The sequence below is a fragment of the Dermatophagoides pteronyssinus genome, unplaced genomic scaffold (assembly GCF_027571235.1).
Source record: "Dermatophagoides pteronyssinus isolate colony J.1.1.1.1 unplaced genomic scaffold, Derpt_VIB-CSIC_2022.12 sq0068, whole genome shotgun sequence".
NCBI classification, from domain to species: domain Eukaryota; kingdom Metazoa; phylum Arthropoda; class Arachnida; order Sarcoptiformes; family Pyroglyphidae; genus Dermatophagoides; species Dermatophagoides pteronyssinus.
In genome coordinates, this window is record NW_027461587.1 from 72,947 (window position 1) to 82,054 (window position 9,108).

The 9,108-nt window shown below is 28.4% G+C and overlaps 1 long non-coding RNA gene across 2 annotated transcripts; it reads left to right on the top strand.

Moving 5' to 3' along the window:
- The first annotated feature begins 3,663 nt into the window (after positions 1 to 3,663).
- Positions 3,664 to 6,486, top strand: LOC142646145 (uncharacterized). Of its 2 annotated transcripts, none has more exons than XR_012847136.1 (9): positions 3,664 to 4,786; positions 4,887 to 5,009; positions 5,083 to 5,153; positions 5,210 to 5,317; positions 5,377 to 5,444; positions 5,501 to 5,789; positions 5,865 to 5,974; positions 6,024 to 6,096; positions 6,164 to 6,486. It is a non-coding gene; the product is annotated as an uncharacterized LOC142646145 (long non-coding RNA). The 2 variants fall into 2 exon arrangements; XR_012847137.1 differs by having other exon boundaries at positions 3,664 to 3,756.
- Positions 6,487 to 9,108: the final 2,622 nt, after the last annotated feature.

Consider the following 9,108-nt stretch of genomic DNA (forward strand, 5'->3'; position numbering starts at 1 on the left):
ATCCGAATCCATTCAACATTTTTCCAGTTTGGAAAACAAGAAAAATCCAAAAAGAATTTTCCAAGAATTAACACCGAATGGATATTGATGTCTTTCAAAGAAAGACATCCGAAAAAAATGTATATTTTTTCCTATTTCAACAGCAACAACACACACACATATCAAAATGGCCAAAATGGACATTTTTCTATATAGATATATCGATATAATCGATATTGATGACAAGGATAAAAACGTTGCTGTCGTTTCGCTATCATTTACATCCGTCATGTCATTTTCATTTTCTTTTTTACACAGCAACCAAAAGCAAAGCAAAAACAGCTTGCAAAATGGCATTATTAGCATTATGAAAAAACAAAAGAAAAACCAAAAAAACAGAAAACCAAGATGACAATCAAAGAATTATTTCAATTACATCATTTCAATTATGGAATTGTGCAATTGAGAATTCTATATTGAAATCAATTAGAATCTTCAATCACTATTTCTACCCACCAATGGAACACTATATATACACTGTATATTCACGATTTTTTTTCAAATGTTAACTGTACAATTGAATGTCAACAACTGAGCAACTAACTGAATGAATGTTCAATTTCAACATTCAAGTACATAATTTATTGACGAACCAAACAAACAGCAGAAAAAAAAATGTTTATGTCGAATGATTATGTTCACCATTTATCATTATTATTATTACACGAAGGAGAAAAGCAAAAGAAAAGAAAATCCATCCATAAACTTTGGAACATCCATGATGATGATTGGGATATTGGGGATAAATGTTTGTTTTTTCTTCGTTTTTCATCGAAAAAGGTTCTTATAAAAAAACGCAGCTTGACATCCCTAAACACACTGGAACACAGACAGGAACAAACGATTGACAAGTTTTTTTGATTTAGAAGTGAAACAAACTCAGTGTTTATCTGAAGAAATAATCAAAACAAACCAAACCAAAAAAAAAAACGAACAAATAAAGAGGATTCAAGAAGGAAGAAGAAAATGAATTTGAATAAAGCGAGAGGAAAATCTTACAAAATGTGATTTGCTGTTGTTCCATCCTGTTACGAACAAAATTTACATTTGAATTTGGTTGCCACTGTGTTAACTTGAACAAAATTTGAACGGAAAAAAAGTTAAGATTTTTGAAAAACAGAAAAACATTCGATGGTTATGTTTGTTTTGTATGACCCTTGTATCTGATTGAAATTTAAATTTTTTTGTTCGTTGTTTTGATTTGAAAAAAAATTTAAATTTTTTTCAGGTTAAACAAATAGATTCTTTGTATCTTTTTTTTTTGCTCAAAATGTTTTTGGATTAAGTTTTTTCTTCGTTTTTTTTATATTTGCTAACAAAATAGAAAAAGAAACAAAGTGATTCTTCTTCTTCTCTTTTTTCCATTCCATTGAATAAACACAGAGAGAATATTCATGGAATCATTTTCACCTCATTAAATCGAATGGGGTTAAACTAAAAAACTAAACTAAAACAAACTAAACTAAAACAAACAAACAAAATCTTTGTCGTTTTCAATGAAACAAGAATAAATGTCTTTTAATCTTTAAGACGACAAGAATAAAAAGGGTTAATTAATTATTTTCATGTTTTCTTGTTTGTTTTGGGGATGCAAATTCCCAAAACGCAATTATTTTAGTGCAAGATTTACAACTAAATTGATAAAAAAAACACTGACTGCATCCATTTGATAAGGATGGGATGTTTATTTATTAATACATCAAATGCAGAAGCAGCAGCAGCAAAAAAGCATCCATCACCAAAAAAGTTATTAAACTTTTTTGTTTTTTTATTTAGTTAACACTTTACTATCATCATCATCATAATCAATTTTTATGATTGAAATTCATTCAAATAATAATTTGAATAATAAGTAATTAACACTCATGCACATACGAAGGAAGCAACAACAAAAAATTAATTCAAAGAATCCAACCAACAAATAGAGTGACTGTCATGTGCCAATATAACCCAGATAACAGAGAATGTTTATAGAATAATCTCATCATTCTATGAGTGAAAATGAATGAAGAATTTGCATTAATTTGTTTTTTTCCCGAAAAATCAAACACACAGAGAGAATCAAGAATTGGAAAAAGAGAGAGATATGAAGATATGAAGCTGACAAAAATGTAAATCTTTCAGAATTTGGGAAATAATTTCGGGAAATTTCCCCGGGAAAATTTCATTACAAACGAATCAAGCTGAAAACTTTTTTTTCCAAATTTTCCAAAAACTGATGACATCAGCAAAATTGGTTTGACCAGAAATAAATTCAATTAAATTAGCCCAATTTTTTTTCTGGAAACCAGAAAAAATTCAACAAAAAAACTGTCATCATCATCACAATTTCAACAATTTTCATATTCATATACAGAATATCTGTCAGTAAAATTTTTTTAACAAAATTAAAAATTTTAAAATTTGTAAAAAATTAAAAAATTTTCACTTTTTTTTCATTTAAATTGTTAATTAATTTTTCGATGAAAACTAAATTACAATCAAACAAAAAGTTTTTCTTGCAGAACCGAAAACGAAATAACCCTTCGAAAAACAACTGGGACATTTTTTTCAATTGGAACATTGGTTTTTTTTCAGCCAAAAAAAATGATCAATCATTTTTTTACCAGGAAAAGCCAAAAATGACAAACGTAAAACAACGAAAACAAAAATGTTACAATTCAATTCGACAATAAAAAAAATCCTAATGATGAGGAGGATTGCGAAAACATCGATAAAATACAATAAAATCTTTATCAAATCAGAAAAAAACTTGCACTAAATACTTCCCTGTTTTTCTTTTTCTTTTTTTTTTGTGGAACGTAGTGATGATACACACACACACAAACAAACAAAACATAAAAATTGAGACAAAGAGACCAACAACAACTATTGATTGTCTTGACAATCAAATCGATCAATCAATTAATTGAAAAAAACACTACTATCAATCGATCGATCGATTCATTGTAATTTGAATTGATCAAAAAATGAAAAATTTGGACAGCGACAGAGAAAAACATACACACAGAGAAAACTAAACTAATTCAATCAACCACCCAGACAATCGACTACGATGACAACGATGATGATGATAACAAAATTTGATCATCATCATCATTAACATTTGTGTGTTTTGTCGTTGTCGTGGTTAAATAATTTTTCGTTGATGATCATCGATGATAATGATGATGACAATTGTTAAATCAAATCTAATAATGATCAAGTGGATTCAAATCAAATAAACAAATAAACAAAAAATATCCATCAAATTTTGAAAAATACTATCGATAGTATCGATAACAATCGATTGTTTTTTTGCATTACAATTATTATCATTTAATTAACCCGGTTAGTTAGAGAAGAGAAAATATGATTGACAAGCAAACAAATGGATAAACCAGGAACAAACTAAACTAAACTAGAGATTAATCAATATTGATTGAGTTTAACAAAACAAAAATCAAGATAAGATTAGCAAAAAAATGAAATGAGGTTAATTTTTGTTTGTGACACTATTGAGTTAAAATAGTGATTCCATTTTATGATTACATAATCAACATTTACGAAACAAAACGAAACGAAGAAACAAAAATATGAAATGTCAACAATAATTTTCTTCGTCCATGATACTGATGACACTACTGATGTCACACAGAAAAATGGCAGTAGTGCTTTTTTCATTTGGTAGTGCACACTAATGAAAAAAACACTGCCAGCTGGTAGTTTACACTGCTTGTTCGTAGCTTTATTTTAACTGGTAGCACACTACTATCAAAAAATCATAGCAATTGGTAGTAAACTATACGAATTGGTAGTGTCGTACCATTTGAATATATTGAAATACCATGTCATTTGGCAGTATAGTCTACTAATTGATATTACACTATCATCAAAATGCCATAACAATTGGCAGTATAGTATACGAACTGATAGTGTATTACAAACACTATCAATTCGAATAGCATTCTCGTACACTACTGATTATAATTTAAGAATTAGATTGTTTTTTGTATTTGATAAAAAAAATTAAGAATTATCAATTGAATTTTAATAATAATAATTATCATTTGTATATAAGGATTAAGACACATTATAGCTTTCAAGATTTAAAAAATATTAATTATAAAAATTGTCATTATGCATCTTTTTGATTATTCTGATGAATATCCTGATGAAGATCGAAAATGAAAAGATAATACAATTAAAATTGACAGCATAATTCAGTAACTGAAAATGGTAATCGTAGTTTTTTTATCCATTCCCTTTCATTGATTGTTGGGATTGAATCATTGATATCTAACGATTCATTAATTTGATTTTTTTACTCTGTCTTGGAATTCAAAATATTTTTCATTATGTTGTCTATCGATTCAAGAGGATTGAACATCTCTGACATCGATCAATTCATAAAGTTGAAAAGATCAGGAATTTTAATATAAAAATAATCAAATTTTTCATTTTTACCAATGATAAATCAATGGAAATTATAATGCTTTCTTTTTTCAAAAAATTCTTAAGGCCAACAAATGATCGATTGCGCATAGGCAAATGGCTAGTTAATTTCAATATAAAATTTTCCCCCAACAAGTGGTATCCCTCTATTTTCTATACTTTTCCTTCATTCGATCAATACAGTCTATCACATCAGTAAACCACTGCTTGAATTTTTTTTGGCATGGTTTTTATCAGTCCAATTTCGAACGTTCGAATTTCATCATCGTCCATGCCTTTTCATCATGACTTGCAAATTACAATTTTAATCGATGTAAAACATTTTTTAAATTTAATCATTGATTTTTGTTTGGTCCAAAATCTTGAGACAAACTATTTTTTTAGTTTTTTGTCCATGCTTTTATCTTTTTCAGATCAAAAATTGGCCACCAAATTGATGGAAAAACCTTTGAACGAGCGATGATGCAATCATCATTCATTTTATCATGGAAAATTGGCGATTGATTTAGCTTAAGATTGATTGACCCAAAACTAAGGTAAGAACTTTAATTTGACTTTATTGATGATAATCAATGTTTCTATTCCCCTTTGAATGCAATCGATATTAAGATTGATCGGTTTCAATCGTTACTGATATATACGCATTATGAAAACTTAGAATAATTACAACTAATTTTTCGGTAATTCTCCATCATTTGTTTAGACTTGGCTAAATTATTTTTTATGTATATTCTAGGATGTAATCATTTGCCCATTGAACAAGAAAAAATTCAAAAAGAAAATTAAGGATTGATTTCGATATTAATACATTGAATTCCATCCATGAAACGGAACCAGAATGCTCGTGAGTTTTATTTTCATTTATTAAACACGATTTCTAATTCCCAATTCAATTCTATGAAGATGCGCTAGAATTTATTGGTTTGGCTATCAGTTTATAATTCAGTTTTTGCTGATTTTTCATATTTTTGGTAATTGGTATTCTCTATCATTCAATTTAACCTAGTTAAATTATTTTTCATTTCAGAAGTATCAATATTACAATTTGGTTCTGTTGATCGACAAAGTTCAGAATCAATGGATAAATTTCAATTTGATGTTCGAATGATAACAAATGAATTTTTTTCATGTTAGTAGGAGAAGAAAAACTTATTTCCAAGTACTTACCGGAGTCGATCTTTAAAGAAATAATCAAAAAAATCAACAACATAGATGAAAATTTCCGTAAAAGATTTTCCATCCACCAGAAAAATCTGGAACCGTTCAGAATAAATTTTCGATTGATTTTGCTTTAGATTGATTGACCCTAAACTATGGTAACAATTTTGATTTGACTTTGTTGATGATAATCAATGTTTCAATATCTATTCCTCTTTGAATGCAATATTAAGATTGATCAGCCTCAATCTTCATTTCGAATTGTGATGGTACAGTAAATAGCTTAAGGAAGCTGATATTATACGCCTTATGAAATCTTAGAATTATTACAAATAATTTTTTGGTAATTTTTCATCATTTTTTTGACTTGGCTAAATTATTTTTTATTTTAGAAGAATAAGTATTGATGGTAATTTGGTCGTTAGTTTGTTTTTCGATAAATTCAATATGTAACGAAAAAATTAGGTATGTATCTTTTTTTAAACTTCGACTTTAATGAATGTTGACAACTAATTCTTGTTTATTTTTACAGATAATAGCTTATGTTGAAATTAAATCATTGGTTTTATGGTTCATCCGACTGAAATCCAATTGGAGTTGACCGATGATATAACTATGAATTCATTTTTCCTCACCATTGGTCGCGAAAGTCCAATCACCTTTAGACTAAGCTAAATTAACGAATCGGATTGAAATAAATTCGTTAATTTAGCTTTTGAACCATCAATTTTGTAATTGAACTACCGACCGATCAAAATGAAATGATTATCAATATTTATTTAATCAATTGATTGTAATTAACCATTTTATTTTAATATATTAATGAAAATTCTATAAATAAATATGATAAAAGTATTCTATGGGGGTTAAATTTATTTAATGGGGGGATAAACGGGTTGAAAGGGGGGTTTAAAGGGCAAAAAATCTGCGGCACCACAGTAGTGCACTACCTTTTGAATGCCATACTGATTGATAGTGCACTACTTTTCAAATGCTATAATGATTGATAGTGTAACATACCAGCTAATAGTGGACTACCATTCAAATGCTACACTGATTGGTAGTGTGTATACCAAATAGTAGTGCACTACCAAATCTCAGTTTCGGGCACCCAATCAAATGATAGTTTACACTACTAAATTTTTTTTCTGTGTGGTAGAAATAGAAAAAGAAGAAAATTTCCAAAAATAATCAGAAAAAACAAAAAAAAATCTTTTTCTAATAATAATAATAAGAATTATTGATGATCGAGTGAATGGGCGGATAGAAATAGACCAATTCTTGATTCTTGATTCTTTGAATTCGGAAAAAAAGAATAACTGTTTGTTTGTTTGGTTTGTTTGATAATTATCTATCGAAAGTCGAAGAAAAAAAACTAGAATTTCGATCAAACACCCAGTATCCAATTTTATTTTTTGCTATTTTGTTTTGGAACCAAGATGCAATCAACCTCGAATAACTTGAATTTTTGATAAATGACAAAATCACTGATCAATTTTTTCAAAGCAACCAAGAAATAGAAAAAGAAAAAATTGTTGAAAGTCTCAAGATGACTTAAATTGGCTATTATTATCATCGATATTATCGAAAGATGAATCTTATAATCGATGATGATGATATCTCTGATGTTTTTTGGCCTTTTTCAAAACCAAGAAACGAAAAAAAGAAGAATTTTTCTCTTGAAACTACAGAAGGCACAATGTCCACTCTCGATCCACTGAAGGCAACCCAAAGTTCAATCAGAAAAAAAAACAAAAAATATCCAATGATAAATTGGAAGGAAGAGAGGAGGAGGCGGGGGAGATTTGGAGTGGAAAAAAATGAATTTTATTCGAGAAAATGCACACTTGAACTAACCAAACTAACTAAATAAACAACTGAAAGATAAACTCTTAAAATCCACTGAATGAATGAAAAAAGAAAAAAAGTTATAACAACAACAACAAAAACAACGATAAGATTATGCAATAAAGTAAATAAGTTCTACATTTGTAATCACCGAAAAATGAAAAAATGGAAAAAATAATGGCCAATGGCCATTGAATAAACCAAACAAACAACAAAACAAAAAAGTAAAGATTAACTTTTCTCTCTCCCATCATCATCATCATTATAATCATTGTTTTGGGTCGTTTTTGTTTTGTTCAGCAAAAACTCTTGAAAAACAAAACAAAACAATAATCCAAAATGAACCCAAAAAAAATTGTCCAAATAGTCAAACGAAATGGAAATAATAATCAAATAGAAAAAGAAAGATAGGAAAGAAAAATTCCGGGAAGATTTCCGAAAACATTTTTGATGATGATGATGATGATGATTCTTTTGCATCAGTGACTGAATGAATGAAGAAACTAAAACAAATATGAATCGAATATGGTGATCTTATCCTATTATTTGTTTTTTCTTGTTGTTTTTCCCGAGAAGATTTCCAGGAAATTTCCGCCATTATTGATTATGATTATGATGGGAATTATTTCTTATTTTCACAGAAAAAATTTCCTAATTTTTTTTATTGATTTTTGATTTACGAAACAATAATCGTTATCATCATCATCATAATCAGCGACAGCAGAAGCATCATCGTTTGCATCTGGAATTTGTCTCGAAAGACGGGTGCAAAAAAAAAAAAGTTAATTTACATCAGGGCCCAATGAATTTATGTTTATTTTTTTGGTTGGTTTTGGTTTATTGGTTTCAAAGATTTTATTTGATTTTTAATTTTTTCAAAGAAAAACAACCCGGAAATCTTTTCGTATTTTTTTTTTTCTCGAAAATTTTACGAGAAATAAAATTTACGAGAAACTTACTTACTGGACATTAAATGAATTAATAAAAGTGTAAAGCAAAGCAAAGCCGTAAAACATCTTTAATGGCCAAAATAACACCAACTAACCATCTATCCAACATGATCCATGTCAAACACACATCAAAAAAACGATATAATTGAGATAAATTTCATTTTGTTTCTCGAGTCGTTATCACACACACATCACATATCACAGTATTTGTGTGAATAAAATTAATTTAGAAAATTGAATTTTCTTTCGTTTTTTTGGCATCCTACGCATACATCTGGATGTGGAAGGATACAAAAAAAAAGTGTCGAACGTTGAAGATGTTGTTCAAAATCGACCAAAATCGATCCATTGCTGTTGATTTAGGTTAGCTTTTTGGATTTTTGTGGGTCATACATAAATAAAGTATAGGATTTCCTAAATATCCTGATGATGATGACCTTCTGAATATCCTTTTATTAAAATTGATTATCTTGATGTCCACCACTACTAACACCATCGACAACAACAGGGAAAATAAAAATCGATGTCACCAAAAATTTTTTGTCGATAACAAAAAAAATGACAAACGTCAGCAAAAAAAAAGGATAATGCCCTATTTATTTTTCGGTCATCATAATCATCATTTAATCAGTTGGTCAGTTTTTTTTCTCTCTCTCTCTCTCTCTCTCTCTCTATCTCT